Source organism: Vicia villosa, linkage group LG6, assembly GCF_029867415.1.
Source record: "Vicia villosa cultivar HV-30 ecotype Madison, WI linkage group LG6, Vvil1.0, whole genome shotgun sequence".
NCBI classification, from domain to species: Eukaryota; Viridiplantae; Streptophyta; class Magnoliopsida; order Fabales; family Fabaceae; genus Vicia; species Vicia villosa.
In genome coordinates this window covers 15,053,688-15,076,066 of record NC_081185.1, presented here as the reverse complement: position 1 = coordinate 15,076,066, position 22,379 = coordinate 15,053,688, and the positions used below count along the sequence as shown (strand labels likewise).

The following is a 22,379-nucleotide window of genomic DNA, read 5'->3' as shown; positions in this document are numbered from 1 at the left end:
TTTAGTTTTTATCATTCTATTAACATAAGGTAGGATGCAAAATACATTATAAATTTTTTAAAATATTATGTTATATATATTTCTAAATGTTTAAAATATTTTTTTCATACTTATATTATAAACTACTTTCTTAGATTTTTTTTAATAACCATTTTTTTTAAAAAAATTTCAAAAATAACCATCTTTTTAAAATATTTATGCAAATGGCCACTTTTTTGCTAAATATACACGTTGTTGCCAGGGGGTGGCGACAACACTATCTCCTTAACGTAGTTGCCAATGGGCCTGGCGAGCATGAGTAAACAATGGGTGTTGTCGCCATCCCCCGACGACAACACCTCCTTTCTTTTTTTTTCAAATTTTTTATTCAATATTTTTTACCTATTATCTTTTACTATTTTGTGCATTATATTTATTGACTTTAATTTGTTAGTTCGAAAAATAATATAAATAAAAAATAAGTGATTTATATTAAAATAAAAAACAAGTAATTTATATTAAAATATTAAAAAGTACAATTACATAAATCATAAGAATAAAATTTTGAATGACCTAGCGCTGGTGACCCTGGTACGATCCACACGCAGGAGGTCTAGTAAAATTTCTGCTAGGCTGATTTTCTATTACAAAGTGGTTTGCAATTCTGTTAGTTGGTTAGACTTCACTTGGTAGGAGTTAGTTATTGGTTGAAAGTTTGTTATAGGTTCTGTGTTTTTTATTCTCTTAAATTTCTGTTCTAAAATCTCTTTGGGAATCAGCTGCCAATCTGAACCGGTTTTCTTCTCGATTTTATTCATGTGCATCTGGATTTTGGTTTCATTCAGTTTGGTCTGACCTGGTTTAATCGCGTTGCAGGGCTGCGATTCAGTTGGTGGTTACAGTTTGATCCGGAAGCTGCTGGTTTGCTTGTGTAAAGGGTTGGTTTTATTTTGCGAGCTGCAGGTTTAAGAAGTGGTGGGGGTAATGAATGGTGTTGAACTGAATTGTGAAGGCAGGACTGTTGTTTGCGGTAATTTAAGGTTGGTTAGAAACTATTTGAAAGTTAGTATGCTATAGTTTTTTGAAATATTATCTGAAATTGAATTGTGGACTGTCCTCTTTCTTTTGGTTTGATTTTGTGTGGTGCAGGTCTGAATGCCTATTGTGTAGGGATAGGTTTCGAATGAAGTGGCTGAATATGCTGATTCTGATTTTGTGTTGTGGTTAATTTGTAGCTGTTAGTGGTGAGGTTTATTGTTTGAATGGGACAGTTTAGAACATGGCTAAATGATGTATATGGCAAGGTGACTAATTTTTGAATTGGTTTTTGAATGGTACTGATGTGATTTGATTTTGTAGGTTGGTTTGAGCTGTGTTGGTTTGAATTGGTGGCTGGCTGCAAATGAAATTGAAGCATGGCTTGGCAATGTAGTATATGTGTTAGCTGGAGATTTCGATTATTGTATATGTTTTTTGAAGACTTAAGGTTCGAAGAGAAAATGGCTTTGGATGGCCATTTCCGAGAATGTTATTTATGATGAAGATTCCTAAAATCAAAGCTGAATCGAGATAGGTGGTCTTCGGGACTTAAATGGTTTTCCGAGATACAAGAGTACGGAAACTTAAAGTATTTCGATGCATTCTCACGAAGGGTACATTGCCACGTATTGAATAAGATTCGGGCAAGAGGTTTTGAATTTTGAAATATTATGTTTAAACCAACAAGGACAGATGGCGCCCCAGGGATTCGAACCTTTGAGACAGACATAGTGACCTTCCCACAACCTGGGAGGTTTACCCTTCCAAACCCTAGGATTCTACATCTTCAATCCTTATCTACCTAGGTTACAAATCGTTATATTTATAGCCTAAACATAACCTATACCCAACTGGACTTGGGCTTCTAATCGCAATATATTTGCTGTTACAAATAAGCAGTAACTTCTGCTACAAACAAGGCCTTCAATCTTTAGCTTCCTAAAATGTCTCCATATTTAGAAACTATATATTCTTCGAATATTCTTATTTGATTCTTCTAATTGATTCTCCCAATATTCTTATTGATTCTTCAGACCCGTTACACGTATATGCCTTTATTTGATTTGCATCATATCCATGAATATTCTGCATTCTTCTGTAGTAGTAGTTAAATTGAAACAGATTTAACTAAAACTCTTCTCTTCAGTTCAAACATGATGTCATGACATCCCATGTGACATATTATTTCAGATGTTGAATTAATTAAACATAACATGTTCTACCATTCCAGTGGGACTCTTTGTTGTACCTATTTTTCTCATACATTATGTTATCGATACTATTATTTGTTTTACAAAAATCAAGTGAATCCTAAAAACAGAGAGTTAACAATCTCCCATTGTTGATGGGTTCTTACCCGCATATCCTCAGAAGTTGGTCCTTGATACATTTTTTCCTCCTAAAGCAAAAAATCAGGGTCTTCCTGTATTTAATTATCCTCCACCACGAATGTACGAAGATTTCGTCCTTCATACTCCCGAGGTGAAGGGTAATTAAATAGGGGCAACTAGGGATGGCAAAAAAACCCATACCCACGGGTATCCGCGGATAAAATCCGTCACGGGCACGGGTTGAATAGCTTAACAGGTATCCACGGGTATTATAAATGGATATTTAGTTACCCGTTTACTTACGGGTACGGATACAAATTTGATGGTATCCATATCCGCGGGTATCCATATCCGTTAATAGTGATTAAAATTACTTAAATATCCTTTTAAAATTAGTATACTTGAATATCTTTTTAATATCAATTAGTATACTTAAATATTCTTTTAACATTTTCTCACATTCTACATCAATATTCATTATAAGATGCTTTTGAATTAATATAGTAAGTGTATAACACATACTTTTCTATTATTAAAAAGATAAATTTTCTATTCAATATATAAAAAATTAGTAAATTTCAATTAAAAAAAGTATCCATGGGTATCCATAAATACCCGCAGATATTTAAAATATCACGAATATCCACCCGGCAGATATCCACACGGGTATGGAGCGGATATGAATATCATTTTTATTAAACGGATGGATAGCGGAAGAGCAGTATCCGTACCCATGGGTATCCATTGTCATCCCTAGGGGCAACTGTCATACCCCAATTTTGTCTTGGTCTTTTACCATTATATGTTTTTTGTTCCCTTTCATGTTGAATGAATGAGATAACAATTGATAAATACTTGAGGATAAGGAGGTAGAAATTTGCATTTTAGGTAAAAATCATAATAGTTATTTAAAATAATCTTAAGCCTTCAATTGAATAATATTTAATTTTTCTGGACTTTTTATTATTTTGATTGATTAAATGATTTTCTTCCATTCATTTTTTTTACCTTTTATTTAAAAAATATCCAAAAAATCATAAAATAAAAAGATTTAAAAGATTTTGTTTTCCTTTTCATTTTTAGGTAGAAATTTGCATTTAGTGAAAAATCATAATAATTATTTAAAATAATCTTAAGCCTTAAATTGAATAATATTTGATTTTTTTGGACTTTTTATTATTTTGATTGATTAAATGATTTTCTTCCATTCACTTTTTTTTTTTTTTACCTTTTATTCAAAAAATATCCAAAAAATCATAAAATAAAAATATTTTGTTTTCCTTTTAATTTTTAGATAGAAATTTGCATTTTAGGTAAAAAAACATAACAGTTATTTAAAATAATCTTAAGCCTTAAATTGAATAATATTTTTTTTGGACTTTTTATTATTTTGATTGATTAAATGATTTTCTTCCATTTGGATTTAACCTAATTTCTTGATATAAATATTTCAACAATTTCACACTTTTGAGGGAAGTAACTATTTGCCACTTTTTCTAATTCACACACTTTTTATTATTAACCATGTTCTAACGTTCACGTACATTTTTTCACACAGTTTTTACTCAATTTTTCCAAAATACTTACGACTAATTAGAACATTCACTGACCATTTTTTTCTATCAAGAAACCTTTTAGATATAAGTCCATTTTTTCATCTTCAAAAGGCATACATATTATTGAAGTATGTGAATATAAGGTGAAAGGCGTGGGTTTCCACAATACCGGACCTGTTATGTAACGGCGGAAACACGCCACTAGACGCCGCCGCTGAAGCTCCCTTCGCCACCACCAATCGCAGCACTTGGATCGTAGAAAAGATGCTACTCCCTCGTCGAAATTACCATAGACCATCACCAGGTTCCACCTCTTCACCGATTTCTTTTTATTTACATGCATTTTCTTTGTTTACCTCCATGAGTTTCCTTTTTATTTTGTGTGTGGTCAAAATATGTGTCTTATTATAATAAGGTGAATATGGAACATTTATGTGGCTTTAGTTTGTGATTGGAATATGTATGTAGTTTTAGTATATAATTGTACAACAATGCTATGCTTATACTATTTCTTACACTCAATATTTACACCTTATATACTGTTCACCTTATTTATACGATTAACAGTATTTTTTTAATAAAATAATATTAAATGATAAACACTATTCATGAACAATGACGATGAACACTACCAATTAACAGTGTTTATAAACAATATACGAACAATAAGTTCTAATAGTGAAATAAAGTTGGTTAATATATAATAAAAAATTAATTAATAAAGTGATGAAGTTAGTTAATAAATATTATAATTAACATATATAAATTAATAGACATAAATAAATTTATATCGATATAGAAATATATAAAAATATAACTATATAAATTTATAGACATATATAATTTTATGGAAATATTAATATTAATATTTTACCTTATTCTAATGAATACGTGAAACGCAAAAGATTTCTTCCTAGTTAACTTTATAATGTTTCCAAATCGATTCAATTCAAAACATTAATTGCGTATCTGAATAAACTTTTTTTCATAATTTGAAAGCTTTTATAGAAAAAATCATTAAATATAATAAAGCAAAAGGAGTTTTTTGGCAACTTTGCCATTTGTCAATCAATTAGAATGCTTACTATTTTTACATTTGCTATTAATAGAAATATTACTATAATTATCTTTAATTATTTTTTAATATTCAATTAATTATTTCATTAATTTCTAGCTATTATTTTTTTATCATTTATTTTACATTTATTTATTTATTTATTTATCTTTGATTCATTAATATTTTAATAATTGATTGATTCACTCAGCCTTGAAAACAAACAAAACATTGTTGCTTCACATTCGTTTTTGTTTCTCGATACAAAAGCTAATCATTCGGGGAAGACCGAACAAACAAGCTGGTTCACTTATCAAATTGGTTTCTCAATAGAAACCCTTAGAATTCCACTCTTGAACACAAATAACTAAATCGTCTGTTCACTTCCAAATGGGTTTCTCAATGCAAACCCTTAATTTGAATTTCTCTTCTCCCATTTCCGATTCATCTCATCATCAGTGTCGATTATTCAATTTTCCAGGTAGTTAATTTAAATTTTTGCTTGCAGGCTTATGGTTCTGCAAATCAGTTCAAAGTTGAAGTTTAAACTACGTTGATTCCTTCGTACAAACGGCGTTGTTGCTATGGTGTGATTTTTAATCTCTCACTTCTTAGAGAATCTTCTTTTACTGTACCTTCTCTCTAATTTATTTTGTTTCCCTGCAAAAGTTAAAGCATAATTAACTAAATCCAAATGATCTTGGATATCTTGATTCTATTTTAGTTGAGGAAATTGGTGGTGAAAGGGTGTGTTAAAATGATTGTGTGGTTTTTGTTACATTCTTGGTCCATTGCATGTGTGCCCCCTTTAATTTGTTAGCAATTTCCCATTTTCCTGTTGCATGTGGTTTTCCCTCTAATATGTTTGGTATAATGATTAAGGTTATCGTTGTTAAAAATGAAGAAGGTGGCAATTTTGTGTCTATTGTTGTCTTAAGAAAAAGTACTTATAGTATATTTGATGATATTGAAAGAGCACTTGATGATGGAATGAACACTAATAAGGTAATTGTTGATGTTGCATGCTTTTATTGCTTTACCAAATCAATTGTATTGTGCCATAACCCCCTGGAAAATAGTTTTTAAAAATCTAGCCTCTGCAAACATGCAAGCTTTTATTGCATCTTTTTGGATTACACTTTTGAAGGAATTTCATTTTTAGAAATAGTAATAGTGATTTGTTTTATTTTATGCAACTATTTATCAGGCCATGTGCAGCCGTGCAGGGATAGCCGTATTGTGCATGGAGCTGCTGCAACTGAAATTGAGTTAGCTAATAGGGTGAAAGAATTTTCTTTCAAAAAAATAGGTTAAGTTGCATTTCCCTTAATGTCAATTGTTCTATTATATTATACGGTTTTGTTTTAATTGTTAGTGTTTCTAGATTTATAGGGTGAGAAATTGCTTTTGAAAACAATAAATCCATCTGTAGATATTGAAAGTAACGTGATCATGTTAAGCATTTTACAATTAATTCTAAAATATCATGACAAGCTCTATGACTTTTGGAAGTAAAGTTTGCTTCTAATTCTGCAGTGCATTATACTTTAACAGTAATTAAACAAAAAGGAAAAAATCAACTGATATTGCTTCTAAGATCTGTGCAATATATTGCTTCTAATTTTTGTAATAGCTTATATTTCATTATTACTTAAAATGATATTTGCAGAATTGTAAGACCGGTTAATTTCTGGTTTTAGAGGCTCAATTTCTTTGAAATGATGAGATTGGTGGTATTCAAATGCACATAACCACTACTTCTACTCTATTTTAAATATATTTAATTTTAAAGTTTGATTGTGGATTTGGTTGACTTAAGACATTCAAAGGAACTTGATACAAGGTTTAGGTTCAAACCTTAATATTTAATTTGCTAACATAATATGAGTGCATATATATATATATATATATATATATATATATATATATATATATATATATATATATATATATATATATATATATATATATATATATATATATATATATATATATATGTTTTAGAATACCTTTTTCTTTTCTATGTATACAAAATATAATAAACATATTTTTTTATAGAAATAATATTGTTTATTCAAAGTGATGTTTGTTTCTCTTTAACGCAAGAGCCATTTATTATAGCCTTTCTGTGTCGTTTTTTTACATTTATTATTATGTATTTATGTTCACCTTATATGGTCTTCAATTGGATGATTGAAAATATACTTTGCACTTTTCCTCTCTCCTGGGTTCCAGTTTAATAATTTGTACTAAGATTATTATTTCATGATAAATAAGCATGATCTGAGTTGTTTATTTTGGAGGATTTTTTTATTAATAATATCATGTCTTAGCTCTTATAGTTTTTCTTTTTTATTTGAATAAACAAATGTTGATTTTTTTTTATTTTGTTAATAGGTGGAAGCTTTTAGAATTTGGTTATGTCAAGTACAGCTCGATATGTTTCTTTGACATTGATAAACATGAATCTGCAATTTTGTGTTGGTATGGAGCTAGAACTAGAGCTGCAAAAGTTGGAAAAGGTTTGTCCAAAGACTAGAAAGCACCAAAACTTGCTCTACACTGCAGCATTGGCTCGAACTGGTTAGTTCAACATGATTTAACTCAATGATCTATTATTCATTCATCTGTTTATTATACCATTATTGACAGATATGTTTTTATTTTTTTCAGTGTACGTAATAGATCAACTCACGACATCGTTGTGGACATAATCTACACTTTTATTATGATAAAAGACATCGATTCAACGTTTTGAATGACAACATCACAGAATAATTGAAGATTCATTATCTTTCTCAGCCCTCTATCCCGCAAAATCATTACTTCTAATCCTTTCATCTTATTCGTAGAACCTTTGTTTTGTTATTTGTTTGGTTTTTTTTTACATATTTTAAGTCATTACTCATACAAGTGATTAAAATTGTTTGCATTAATGGGAATGTGGTGCAGGTCCAAAAAAATTATTGGAATATGTGAGATCAAGGTAAAATATATTGGAGAAAGATGTCAAACTTTCAGGTCTTTGGACTATGTTTTTTGTCAAGTCTAATGAAAGTTCAAGCCAGTTTTGTTTTCTTCTCCTCTTGGTGTAATTTACTAGAAAATTGCCCTTCATAGTTCTAATTTTTAACGTTTAGATTTTTTTAATTTAATTTGGGTTGTGTGAACTTTAAGTAACAAAGATATTTTTCAGTGTACTACGATATAATAATAAAGACATATTATATGTAACCATAACTTGATTAGAAAGTGTAAGTAGTTATAAATTAATTTATTTTAGTAAACAAAATTTTATCCCGTGCCTCGCACGGGTATAGGCACTAGTCATATTATAAAGAACATAAAAGGAACGAAAAACTATGAAAGGAAACTGTTTGAAGCTTTCAATCCAATTATTAAATCCAACACATTCTATCACCTCCTTTCTATTAAATATAAATACCCATTTCACACAAATTAAAGTGATTAATTTTTGTATAATGAAGATGAAAGATTTGTTATTTTTGTTGTATTCATATACCCTTTATCCAAATCGATTACCCCTACAAGTTTTTCTTTGTTTTTATTTCTCTACAACCTCTGACAGATCTATTAAAAATTATAATTACAATCACCAAAATAAAAATAATGGTCACTATTACATACATCAACAACATAGAAAGGATGCTCTATATGAACTATATGGAAATGTTGTTGCTGCTTGTAGTAGCTAGTAACGGGCTTCGGGGAGGCAGAGCAGTGGATTTTCTACATTGGCTTGTTTCTTGGACGGCGGGCAATTGAAGCTGACCACCCAATTCTCTAGTAGAAGACTAACACGATTCACAGCGAAAAAACATTTTGGAGTGCCAACTGCAACCCCTAACAAATAGCCTTACAAGAATGATGTGGATAAAGCGCTTGGTTGTCTCTACACTTCAGGTAATGATATCTCATCTATTGATGATATTTTAATTGAATTTTGAATAATGGAGTTGTAAGTGACTACATTTGACTTGTTTAATTCATTCCTCTATCATTGTAATAAGCAACGTAATAGAATACTTTACTAAACCAATTTTTCATAAAGCATATACGATTGAATTATAAAAGACAACATCGACTTCCAATCGCTACATCTTGAATTCTAGATAAATATTCATCGGTTGTATGGTAAGTTATTGTCTTTGGATATATGTTTCACGCCTTATTCACTTCAATTATTCTTCCAACTTCACCTTACATGTCATGCCTTCCGCACCGAAAAACCAGAGCATTGTATGTTACAATGTATATTTTGATTCCACATATGTCCATCAACTCGTACTTATTAATAGCTTTCTCAAAACAGATGTTGTAACATACAATGTTTTTTTGACCGCATGCGAAAGTCATGGCATGAATGTTGAAGTTAGAATACTATTTGAAGAGAAGAAGGCACTAAACAAGTATCATAATACACTAACTTACTCTACATTGATCGACGCGTACAGGAAAGGCAAAGGTTCCATGATGCGATGAATGTTTATCTAGAATTCTATATATCGCGATTGAAAGTTGATGTTGTCTTTTATAGTGCAATCAAAATGCACTATGCAAAAATGTTTTAGTATAGTCTTCTATTATGTTGCTTATTGCAATAATAGAGAAAGGGAATCAAGCCAAATGTGGACACCTTCAACTCCATAATTGATTTGCGTCAATAATCACCAACTTTGACGTATGAAATTATTTTCTCTTCACAAACCATTGTGTATCCAACTGGACTATTGCTTGTTTGTTACACTAATGGATTGTGATTTTTCAGACTAAGCTAGGTGATGACTTTTCGTTTTTGCTATGTTTGTTCTGATTGATGTTCTAAATTATTCTCAACTTGATAGTCCATCGCATGATTATCCAACTCCTTGTTATTAGATTGATAAAAGTTATGTAATACAAATTGATTTAATATCTGTCTTGCTTTTGTTTGAACGATTCAGAACCGTGGTGAACCATTGATGTTGTTGTGATTGATTCCGAATTGTTGTTACGTTACAGTTGCTGCAAGTTTGTTGATTGAAGGTGATGCAACCTCTCTTCTTGGACTTGCGGGATAACCTTTGGATATTAGGGAGACTTGAAGATGGACTTCAAGCTCTTGGATGCTCCAAGTTGTTGGAGGCTTGAAGATGAAGATCTTCAAGTTGTTGGAACTTTCCACCAAGGTATGAAGAGCTACTTCCTCACTCTTTCTCTCTTGTATGAAACTTTGAAGTGTGAGAGATTTTTGTGTGTGTCTCTCCCTTTTTTTCATGTCATATTTGGTTTACCTCTCCTCTATTTATAGAGGAAAAAAAAAGAGGGATAACTTTGGTCATTTTGGCCCCTAAGAGGCTTTAGCTTAGTCTTTAAGCTTACTTGGTGTCCAAGTTTTTATCATTGCAAAATTCATCATTACTAAGCTTCCTTAGTTGTTAAATTGGCTAGGTGACCAAGTATCATAAATTGTGCACACGGAGGAATCCCATTTGAAAAGATTCTTCATAACTCTTGTAGTGCCACGATGTAAGCTTGATTTTATGTCATAAAATTGGTAACTTCTAAGTGTGGTAGTTATGACATAAAATATTTCTCTTTGACTTTTTTGACTTGATTTGGGCTTTTGGGCCCTCTTGAATTATTTTTGTTGGACTTTGCTAATTCCACCCCTTTTGTTTCTTTTTCATGTGACATGAGGATTCTTTAGAAGAATATGAAGAAACTTGATCTTGAAGAATGGAAGCTTGAAGATTGAAGAATGGATTCAAGAAAACTTTGTATTTTCTTTTGTTGTAATTCCAATTCATTCCACCTTAGAATTGTATGAACTTGAACTTTGTATCAATGTAATTTTGGTTCATGCATTCTTGAAAAATTGTGTAGAATTTGAATGTTGTATCTTGAATTTTGGATGAAGTCCTTTTTGTAATTCATTTGGAATTTAGAACTTGTTCCATGTAAAAGAAATCCACTTTTGGATCTTCCTTTAGAATCTTGCATGAAATTGTGTATGAAACATGAATTTTGGATATTCTTTGAATGAATTTTGAATTTTGCAAACTTTGAATGATCCATGGTAATTCTTGAATGGAAATTCCTTGAAGTAATGTGAAGAATGTTTTTGCACCAATGAACTTGAAATGATATTGAACTTTGAATTCTTGAATTCATGGTTTTAAACCATACTTGAAATAGTCTTTCAATAAATGGACTAAAAGATATTTCTTGCAATTTTTGATGAAATTTCTATGAATGATCAAATAATCCATATGAATCAATTCTTCACCAAGATAAGTTCATCCAACAACTTGAAACAACTTCCAAGCAAATCTTTTAAATCGAACCAAATGGCAATGGCGCTTTAAAAAATGGAAAACCTCCATGAACATGAATTATTTTGCAAAGAATGAGTGAACGAATGAAGTCTTGATCACGGCTTCCAAACCGATCAAGAAACATTTTTGAATTTGACGTCAACAATGTGGCATCTCATGGGGGGGGGGGGGGGGGGGGGGGTCAAAATTAGAGTATGACAATAAGTTGAGAGAATTGAAGCAATTTTAACATTATAGAGATTATTTTTGTTTAAGTTTTTTTTCTGATGGAGTCGATGATTACTTTTGTAATGCCCTGAATTTAATTAATTATTTAATTAAATTGATCAGGGATTTATTCGTTGGAATTAGTTGAAGTCGAGGTTTATCAGTATTATTCTAAAAGCGTAATGGATTAATGTGTCGGTTTGAGCAGTTAAGTTGTGGTCAGATTAGTCGGAGAAAATACAATTGCGAGTTGATATTATTTGCATTATGGGTTGATTGTAGTTGTGGAATATTATTGGGAATAATATTCGTTATGTTATGTGATTATTTATTTATGTGTGTTATTTGGCTTAATTGAGTAATTAGAGGAATATTATAAATTGGGCCTAAGTGGAAGAAATATAACACAATGAGATTGGATTGTGGGTTAAGCACAATTAAGAAAAGAAGGATAGTAAGAGAGTTAGAGTTTGAGAGACATAACTCTCATTATAACTCTCATTTTGGAGAAAGAAGAAAAAGAAGAGAAAGAAGAGAAAGAAGGGAAGAAAGAGGAAAGCTATGGCATGAAGAGGAAGGACTCCATTGGTGAAGATGAAGTTTTGTTAAGGTAAGGGTGGGGTTCTTACTCTCTAAGGGTTGGCATGATGATGGGTATGGTAGAGATTAGGTTTCATAATTAAAATCCATGAATGTGTGAAGAATTGCAATGTTGATGAATGTTGGAATTGATAAATGGTTGCTGCAAATTTGATGTATTATTAGAGGTTTAGATGAGTGGATGATGTTGTGATTAGTGTTTAACCTTTAATCTTTCAATTTCATAGTTTTGTAATGTTAGGATTTATGCTAGATTCCAAGGATTTGTGGTTGAAAATATGTTTTGAATGATTATTAGTGATGGATGATGTTAGGTGGTATTGTTATATGCTTCAAATTGCTGTTTGAGAATGGTTTTGGATGGTAGAAGTGGGTTTACGCAGGTCTGTTCACTTTGTTATTTTTCTGCATAATCGCGCCTCCGCTGAGCGGAGCCCGCTAAGCAGACCCTGTTATAAAAAAAAAATTTTAAACTTTGAAATGACGTATCTTTTGATATGTAACTCCGTTTTATGCGCCGTTCGAAGCGTTGGGAAGCTAATGTAATTATCTATATGATAGAAGTGAAATGGTTAGCACATGATGAATTAATTATGATGTGGTTAACATGTAATTATGTATATGTGCGTTATAACTTGATAATTTGTGAATAACATTGTGATGGCATGTTATGTGGTGTACTATTCATGATGTGTATGAATAAATATGTGCTATTTGAATGTTCTTGCGGAGAATGATTACTTGATGACTTAATTATGACGTGGTTGTTTTAATAACATGTATGTATGTGAATATGTGTTATAGCTTGATGAAATGTGAATAACATGTGTTGATATGATACATTATAAATTATCCATATTGTATACCGTAATGAATTGATGAAGATGTGCACCAATGTATTGGCAATTGTTTACTACATGTGTAATAAAATGTTGAATTGGTGAATACTATGAGTATGATTATATGCTGTTTATTTTTTAGAAATAAAGATGGCTCGCTAAGCGGAGTCAGTCCGCTAAGCGGAGCCTGGTTTGCATTTCGCTACTGTTTTTAGCCGCTTGAAGTGGGGTTATTGAAATTGTATTTCCATAAGCGTGCTTGAAGGTCGCTAAGCGGACCTTGCTGTGCAAAACTTGTTCAAACTTTGACATGATGTATCTTTTGAACCGTAACTTGTTTTTAAATGTCGTTTGAACTTCCATAAAGCTCTACTTGATGTCTTTCCATTGTATATGCTTTGAATATCCTTGGAAATATTTATGAATCCTTTCCTTGAATTGAATTGCTTTATGTGGTGAATGTTGTTGCGAAGTGAGGTATTGTTGTATAGTGATGATAACCCTTAGAGACGTGATTGAGACGTGATGAATTACTATGATAGTAATGATAAGGTTATTGCCATAGAACCTTGGCATGGAATTGGTTTGTTTGAGACGATACATGACGTGTTGCTTAAGTTGTTTGTGTTGCTTATGTTGTTTAAGTTGATTATGTCGTTCAAGTTGATTATGTCGTTTAAGTTGATTAAGTGGTTTAAGTTGTGTTTGTGGATGTGCATCATTTGAGTCGCATCCATTGCATTGTTTGAGACGGCCCTTGTGGCAAATGTTTGAGTTGGCCTATATGGAAAATGTTTAAGTTGGCCTATATGGCAAATGTTCGAGGTTATTTATGTGAAGTCTTTATGTTGCTTTATGGCAAGTCAAGTTGGTGTCCATTGCTCTGATACGTAGCACTCGGGGGGATTAGTCGTTATTGTTTAATTGTTGAATTCTATGTTGACATTTATTTTAAGTTGAATTGAAAGATGTTTACAAGTTAAAGTTGTAAGTGGTGAATGAAATTTTGTTCCGAATGCTATGTATCTTCATTAAATGCAATATAAGTATGTTTGTTGGTTTAAGTTGAAATGTGACATTCCATTGTTTGTTGAAGATTCTTTTAAATGCACTCTGATTTACGCTTATTATTGCGGGGTAGAATTGGGGTGTTACAATTTTGATTGAAAAATTAGAACTTTCAAGAAACTAAAATTTTAAAATGCTTTTAGGATTTAATTAGTTGAAAGAAAGATTAAGGGCAAGTTGGGAGGTGCACGTGAAGCTTTAAAAATTACATTTTTTAGCATGATTTGAACATAGTTATGTTATGCTAATTTTATTTGAAAAAAATCATATAAAAGTTACTCTAATTAGATAAATTATTGTGTATGTTTTATATTAATAATAGGTAGGTAGTTGAAGTTAATAAACTCTTTAATTTTATGGATAGATAGTTTGGTGGGACTAAATGCATTTAGTTGGTGATGAGGGCAAAGGTTTTGAAGACATTCCTTAACAAACTATGCAGAAACTATAATGCTGAAGGAGTTATAAAGACACCAAACTTTATACCATCATTGCATGGGGTCAAAAACTAACATTTTCCAATATAGTTAGTTTAATAGTATTGTTAAAAATTTAATTGATATTCTCTATATGATAAATCTATTTTCTTAATGATTTGAAAACTTATGAGATTGAATTTCTATTGTTAATTTTTCATTCACAGCTTGGCAAGCTTCTTGATCATTTGATGTTTGAAAACTATCCAAGCTCAATAAGAAGATGAAAGTTGATATCAACTGATAACGTAATTGGAATGCGAGTAACATGCTATTAAGGTTTTTCTTTTTTCACTTTATTTTTAATTTCTACAAATCCTTCTAAAACTATTATGCGAGTAAAATGAAAATGACAAATACTTTTTGAAAAATTGCTAAACAAAGAACCAAATGAAAGAAAAAGTTTTTGGAATTGACAACATAATTTTCTTTGTCAGCATGATCCTTGATTACAAGTGATGTGAACTTTAGTAGTATGTTTGTTGACAAGGAGTCGTGTGTCACTCTATTATGTCACTCTATTATGTCACTCTATTTTCTCTCGTTCATTTACTTTTTCTCTCTCTCTCTCTCTCTCACGTTCATTTTCTTTTTCTCTCTTTCTGAGACTTCTTCCTTCTCCCACTCCTTCTTCCTATTCTTCTTCCTTCATCCTCTTATTCTTCCTTCTCTCTCTCCTTCTTCATTGTTATTATTGAGTTTCAAATAGATTCGATTTTGATTTTGATTTTGTGTTTGTTGTTTCAGGTTTGGTGGTTTTGGCTCACGTGGAGGGGGAAGCTTCGTCGATAGTACGGTTTCTGGTGGCTTCATGTGCGGTGCCTCAGTGTGGAAATAAACCCTGGGAAGATGTTCACTATGTTTCATATTGTGTTTCCTTCGTGAAATTTTAGATTTATACGATAAGCCAAAAGTGGAAGGTACGAATCACAACAAAGCTTTGGTTCATTGGTTTATTTATTCAGCATCTCTAACAATGTTTTTATGATTTTCGTTTGGTTCCGAAACTACGAACATGACTTATCTGAGAATAAGGTGAGCATCTTCTTCTTTAGATCTGGAGTTTTTTGTTGTTACTAAGTGGTGATGAAGAGGGTTTTGATGTTCTCATTTTTTTCCAGATCCAATGCTTCCATGGCTTAGGGTTTGCACTGAGGATGTGTCTTTTACAAATCATCTTTCTCCCGAGAAAGATGGAGTTGGCTCAAGTAAAAACAAGCACTGGGTATGTATTGATTTGTATGAGTTATGCTAATTTTTTGTTTTCAATATATTGATGACACTACGGGCGGTATCGGCATCATCACCCAGGTCATTATATAGATGGACATGATTTTTTTAGTAATCTGTTAAATATAAATTAAAATATTAGTTTTTGGTTTTGATATGCTTGCAAAAATTGTTGTTGAGATAGGATGGCGATGTTGGATGGTTTGAGGTTGAGAAACATTTTGAGATTCTTACGAATTCGAGGGAGGATGGTTTGCTTCATCGCCGGTATATTATTAGCTTGGTATAACTTTTACCAGAACCTTCGCCGGTATGTGTGATTGAAAGAGATATGTTGTTAAAGCTTTTGTTGTGAATTAGTCACTTTTAGAAGTTTTTCTAACCTATTCAATCAAAATTACTTTTATAATTACAATATTTACCATTTTTTATCTTAACTATTTATCTTATTTTCTATGAAGATTTCGGTGTTCAATTTCCAATTGATATGAAGGTATTCAGTGTTCAATTTTTTCCGCAGGTTCTGTAGAAGGACATTAAAGAATTTGGAGGTACCATAACAATGTTTTGTTGTGGTCGTAACGACTTCTTATCCGAGGTTGAACTGACAATTTATGTAAAAATTGTGCAGGTAATTATAGGCTCTTAAGATTTAAAAGCTAACCATGCTATAAAGCAATATGTTGATATTGTCCATGAAAATCAAAAATATGATAAAAGCTATAAAACACTCGACTTCAGGTTCTGTTACTTTATATTCATAACTTCTATTACACTCTTTTTCTTTTTATTATATAAAAACTTTAAAACACTCAAAATTGAAGTTTAATTTCAGGAAGGTGAACAGATCTTACCATCAAAATTGAGGTTTAAAACACTTAAAATGTAACATGTTTGTGTTGACTGCAAAGGAAGTGGTAATAGAAATTACATTTTCCATATATGTTTGATTGGATCGTAGAGAAATTCTTTTCTTATCTATTATTCTTGCTTTTGTTGATGCATGTGTACTGTTTAATGAAATACCATAGAGGAATAATGTCATGTGGAACACCATAATTTTGGGGTATTCGAGAAATGGTGATATGTATAAAGCATGTGATGAATACAGGAAGAAAGGAAAAAGGAAAGGCTAAAGCAAGTATGTATTTTTCTACTCACTTTTTGAGCAGTTAATCTGGTATATTTGAATCTGTGTCAAAATTTTATAATTAGTGGTGTTTGCATTGCTTCACTTCTTCACCTAAATTTTATGCAATGTTCATTTGCACCGCTTTTTAGCTGTGAGTCTTATTATTGTTGAATTTGTTTTTCTGCAACTGAAAGAGTTGGTCCATCCAATTATGGAGCAGATACAAAATCGGAGGCATTGGAGATCGAATTCAATATAAACATTGTGATTTTGGTGATTTGAGACATATCTGTCGGTTGCGATTCTGGCCTTTAACTAAAGTGCTCACCGAGAAGTATGATTTTAATGAGAAAGATGCAAGTGACATGAGTGACTTTTTAGTTTCTATCCCTGACTTTTTGGTGTTGGTGGATCATTAGAACATATGGTTGTTGGACTGGCCAGTTCACTTGGAAAAGGAGCATATCCAAATGGCTCCACAGGGGCAAATTGGATATCTAAATAGTGGTCTTCCACAAGACAGAGCAGCACCTTGGTTTGATAGGCTTGTGTTTGACAAGATCGGGAGTTCGGATTTGGAATGACCGGTTGATTCTCTGCAATCCACCTTGATTATGGTTAATGTGTTTGTTTTAATTGAATTAGTTTTGGCTGAGACAGGGCAATAAAAAGGTATGACTATTTCCATTCCAATGGAGAAAAAGATCCATGTCATATTTCAAGCAATCATAAAATATGGTGGTTCTCAATTGTTGCAGCAATCATGTCTTTCACATATACATTGGTTGGCCTTGGTCTTGCAATTGCCAAAGTTGCAGGTTATATATGTTTTATTTCATGACACTATATCTTAGCAGGAAAAGAAAAACAATATCCTTAAACTGGTTTTTATTTTGAAACATAAAATGTGTCGAAAGTGGAAATTATACTGCTTTTCTCTTTAACTAATTGTCTGTCGTTTTCTGTTAGATTCACTACGTACAACTATTTTCTCATGTGATGATTAGTTTAATAAAGTTTTTTTATATAGTGAGAAGTGTATGGTTTTTATTGATGCTGATGCTGAGCCTGTTTATTTACGATATTTGTTGATGCTATTGCCTAGACCTGTTGTAGCATAGCCTAACACAATGACAGAAATGCCAAGTAGTGTTGCAGGAAAGGCGTTGTGCCGCTAGAGGAACTGAACTTAATCATGCAGGTGATGCATCTATCGGAGGACAGGCACCAGCTTCTAAGTAAGTTAAATCTATCAACCTAAGGTTCTTAAATTTCAGGAAAATGATAGCCGGACAAAGACCCTTCAAGCAATATGATTTGTTCATGAGAAGATTGGTTAATTCATTGATATTGATTTTCTTGGTATTTTTTCAGTGGTGAAAAAATGACAATCTCCAACTCTATAGAAGATTTGAAGTAATTGAAGCAATACATTTGTATAGAAGTGTTTAATTACTTCTGAACATTCAATATTTAAAGGAATTAAAGCTGAAAATTCTCAAGGATATTACTTATTCAATTCTGTAAATGGGTGTAGTCGGCATTTCAAATCAGTTATTGGAGAATCTGAGTAGCTAATTTTTTTTTGCATACATGAAAAGTTAGCTATAGATTCTATTTTATTTGTGTCCATATATTGTAAAATAAGGCTTATAATATTGATCTCTATATCTTATAGAGCAAGACTCACAATACTGATTTTTTTAACCTCATATTTAGAAAGTAATAAAATGCACTAAATTAATTTGATCTTTATATATTATAGAACAAGACTCATGATGTTTTTTTAACCTGTTACTTAGAAAGTAATAAATAGCACTAAATTAACTTAATTGTTTTCTTAAAAATTTGTTACCATACTTATTTAATATACATAAATTATTAAATTATTATATTTAATGTATTTCCCACTATTAATAGTCACTATTTTAACTGTTTAAAGAAATTATCTCGGTAAAGATATTTTTTTAATATTTGATTGTTTTAGATATAAAGTGTTTCTTTTATCTTAAACTTTTAAAAGGTTAGTATTTTGTAAGAAATTAAAAAATTAATATATAATTCTTAATATTACATACTATATGTCTAAATACGCTTAAAACTATTAATTACCATTTATTGTAAAATTGAAGAAAATATCTGTTATTAAAATTTTATTAATACTATTACATTTTTTAACGATTTTTATGTTTAGTGTTTGAATTAATTCAGTTTAATAAATGGTAATCATGATGATGGATAAAAATTGATCGATATAAAAAAAATCAGATTCCAAAGCTTTTAATTACATTGCAATATATACTTTAACATTTTTAAGATGGAATATATATATATATATATATATATATATATATATATATATATATATATATATATATATATAACTTAATTGCAATTTTGGTCCCTTATTATTAATTTTTTTAGTTTTGGTCCCCCAATTTTAAAATACTGAATTTTTTTATGTTTTACTAAACCTTTTGTACATGGAACATGAAGTTATTGATCAAAATATTGATTATTAACGGGACATGAAATTACTGATCAAAATATTGATTATTAACGGGACAGGAAGTTACTAATCAAAATACTTTTTAAGGTACACGAGTATATGAAGTTATTGATAAAACTAATATTTGTATATGGGAACATGAAGTTATTGATCAAAATATTAATTATTAACGGGACATGAAGTTACTGATCAAAATATTTTTTAATAACTATACATTCAATTATTATTTTTCACGGGTAACCAAATATTTTTCTATTAAAAAATATACATCCGAAACAAATGCGCGTCCCGTACCAGAACCCGTGCGAACGCATAGGATTACATAATATGCGCCACATAGGATTACATAATATTCACATAGAATATTCTGTATCTGTTAAGTACAAACTGAATCTTTCTTCCAGTTCTGCAGACGCGATGTCATGAGTTGATGTCATGACATTCCAACATAATTTTTTTAGCTTTTATTTTTTATTATATTTTTTTATCTTTTATTATTCACATATTTTATATTAAATTTTTTTATTGATCTAAATGTTTTTACGGGTACCAGACATTTTTCTATACATTTAATTAATTTTTTTTACGGGTACCCGACATTTTTCTATACATTCAATTATTATTTTTTCACGGGTACCTGACACTTTTCTATAAATTCAATTATTATTTTTTCACGGGTACCAGACATATTTCTATACATTCAATTATTATTTTTTAACAGGTATCAAATATTTTTCTATTAAAAAATATACATCTGAAACAAATGCACGTCTCATACCAGAACCCGTGCGGACGCACGGGTTTGTTTGTTTTTTTTTTTTTTTTGAATCAATAAAATAATGGATTAATTCAAAAAACAATACAAAGCATGGTGATCACAAAGGATCCAACCCACTACCAAGCAATTACAATAAGAGTTGAGCTATGTAATCTCTATATTTCCTAGTATACCACCCCCTATGTATGATGGTGTCTTTAATTCTATTTACAATCGTATTGCTATCTAAACTTTGTCCAAAGCAAGTAGTGTTCCTATGCTGCCAGTATCCATATATTGTTTCAGCAAGGGCTAGTTTCATTATGCCACATTTCTTGCCTTTGCCACTGCAGTATCGTGTAAGCCAAGCCTTCTCTATCAACCATTGTTGTGGACGTCTCTCAACTTGCAGCCACTGCAGAATGGAATTCCAGATACTCTGCATAGTGGTGCATTCAAAGAACAAATGCTCTATAGTTTCCTCTTGCAAGCAAAAGCAGCATTTCGTATCCAAATCAATACCAAATTTCCTCAAACGAGTCTTTGTGGCAAGTCTTTGATGACATGCCATCCATAAACAAAAAATAGCTCGAGGTCTAGCATTGTTTCTATCCAACAGGATATGCCAGTCCACATTAGGTTCCACAGTTAGCAGGTCACGATAAGACTTCCCCATTGTAAACTTGTTATCAAGCAAGCTTTGATTCCATCTTGTTTGAACCTCCATGATGTCTCTTCTAGCTCTAAGGATACCTTTGCTGATCCAAGAAGCATTGTAAGGCCCAGACATAAGCATAAGGTCTCCATTTTTTATGAAATAACTATGCATCCATTTAACCCAAAGGCAGTCTGTCTTCTTCCTCAGGTCCCAGAGGTGCTTTAGCATAGTAACAGTATTCCATCTATCCAAATCAATCAAATTATACCCACCTTTTGCCCTGGTTTTACAAAGAGTTTTCCAGGCCACAGGGCTCTTCCTGCTAGGGGTCATACCTCCAGTCCAAATGAAGGTTCTACAAGCTGCTTGGATCTTAGCAAGTACAACCTTAGGGATGGGGAAGCACTGCAGCCAATAGTTTGCAATTGCAAAACAGACAAATCTAACCAACTGAATCCTCCTAGCTTGACTAAGCAACCTCGAGCTCCAGTGATTAAGCCTGTGAAGAATTTTCTCAATGAGAGGGAGGTAGTGATCCCCTGATAATCTTTTGCTAGACAGAGGTACACCAAGGTATCTAAAGGGCAAGGCTCCTTCTCTAAACCCAGTAGTCTCAAGGATCTGTTGCCTTGTATTGTCATCAACAGCTCCCATATAAACATAGCACTTCAAGGGGTTTACACTCAGCCCTGTAGAGTTGGAGAAAATCTGGATTGTTTGGCATAACATTTGCACAGAATTCTGATCTCCTCGAGCAAAGAGAAGGACATCATCAGCAAAGGATAGATGTGTGAGGGCTAGCTTCTTGCATTTTGAGTGATGTTTAAACTTAGGGTCAAGTTGCATTTGGTACATGAGTCTGCTCAGGTACTCCATGACAATAACAAAAAGGTAAGGAGATATGGGGTCTCCTTGCCTTATTCCTCTAGCAGCCTGCATCATCTTAGAGTGCACCCCATTAATATTGTACCTGTAGGTAACAGTTCTAACACCTATCATGATCCAGTTGACAAACTGAGCTGGCAGACCTACTTCTAGCAGGATAGATTCCAAGGCTTTCCAGTTCAGCATATCATAAGCCTTCTGCAAATCAAGCTGGATCATGCATCTTGGGGTGCCTTGCTTTCTAGTATAACCTCTGATTAATTCATAGGCCAGCAGAATATGCTTATGAATTTGTTGGCCTGGTATGAAGGCTGCTTGACTGTGCCCTACAATGGACCCAATGACTTTAGCCAATCTAGCAGTTAGCACTTTAGAGTACAGTTTGTAGACAGTTGAACAGCAAGCTATAGGCCTAAATTCAGTGAGAGTCTTGGCTTGAGGTGTCTTAGGAATGAGGGTTACTAAAGTGCTGTTGAAGCCTTTAAACATAGTGTTGTATTTGAACCAATAGCATATGGTGTTGATAACATCATGCTTTATGGTACTCCAACAACTCTTAAAAAACTTGGCATTGTAACCATCTAGGCCTGGAGCCTTAGAATCTCCCATGCCTTTCAGAGCCCCATAGATTTCTCCCTCTGTTATGTCCTGAATCAACCCCTGCCTCTGATCCAGAGTAAGTTGCTTGCCCTTTCTCATGACATTAAGGTCAATTTGCTGTA

The 22,379-nt window shown here is 31.9% G+C and overlaps 3 long non-coding RNA genes across 3 annotated transcripts; all 3 read left to right on the top strand.

Moving 5' to 3' along the window:
• The first annotated feature begins 7,162 nt into the window (after nt 1–7,162).
• Nucleotides 7,163–10,542, top strand: LOC131611271 (uncharacterized). The gene is made up of 4 exons (XR_009286826.1): nt 7,163–7,541; nt 7,632–8,882; nt 9,981–10,147; nt 10,410–10,542. It is a non-coding gene; the product is annotated as an uncharacterized LOC131611271 (long non-coding RNA).
• Nucleotides 10,543–15,378: 4,836 nt separating this feature from the next.
• On the top strand, nt 15,379–16,035 carry LOC131611269 (uncharacterized). Its single transcript, XR_009286825.1, has 3 exons — nt 15,379–15,521; nt 15,608–15,711; nt 15,901–16,035. It is a non-coding gene; the product is annotated as an uncharacterized LOC131611269 (long non-coding RNA).
• A 226-nt stretch (nt 16,036–16,261) lies between these two features.
• On the top strand, nt 16,262–17,628 carry LOC131611268 (uncharacterized). The gene is made up of 4 exons (XR_009286824.1): nt 16,262–16,347; nt 16,552–16,633; nt 16,748–16,857; nt 17,043–17,628. It is a non-coding gene; the product is annotated as an uncharacterized LOC131611268 (long non-coding RNA).
• Nucleotides 17,629–22,379: the final 4,751 nt, after the last annotated feature.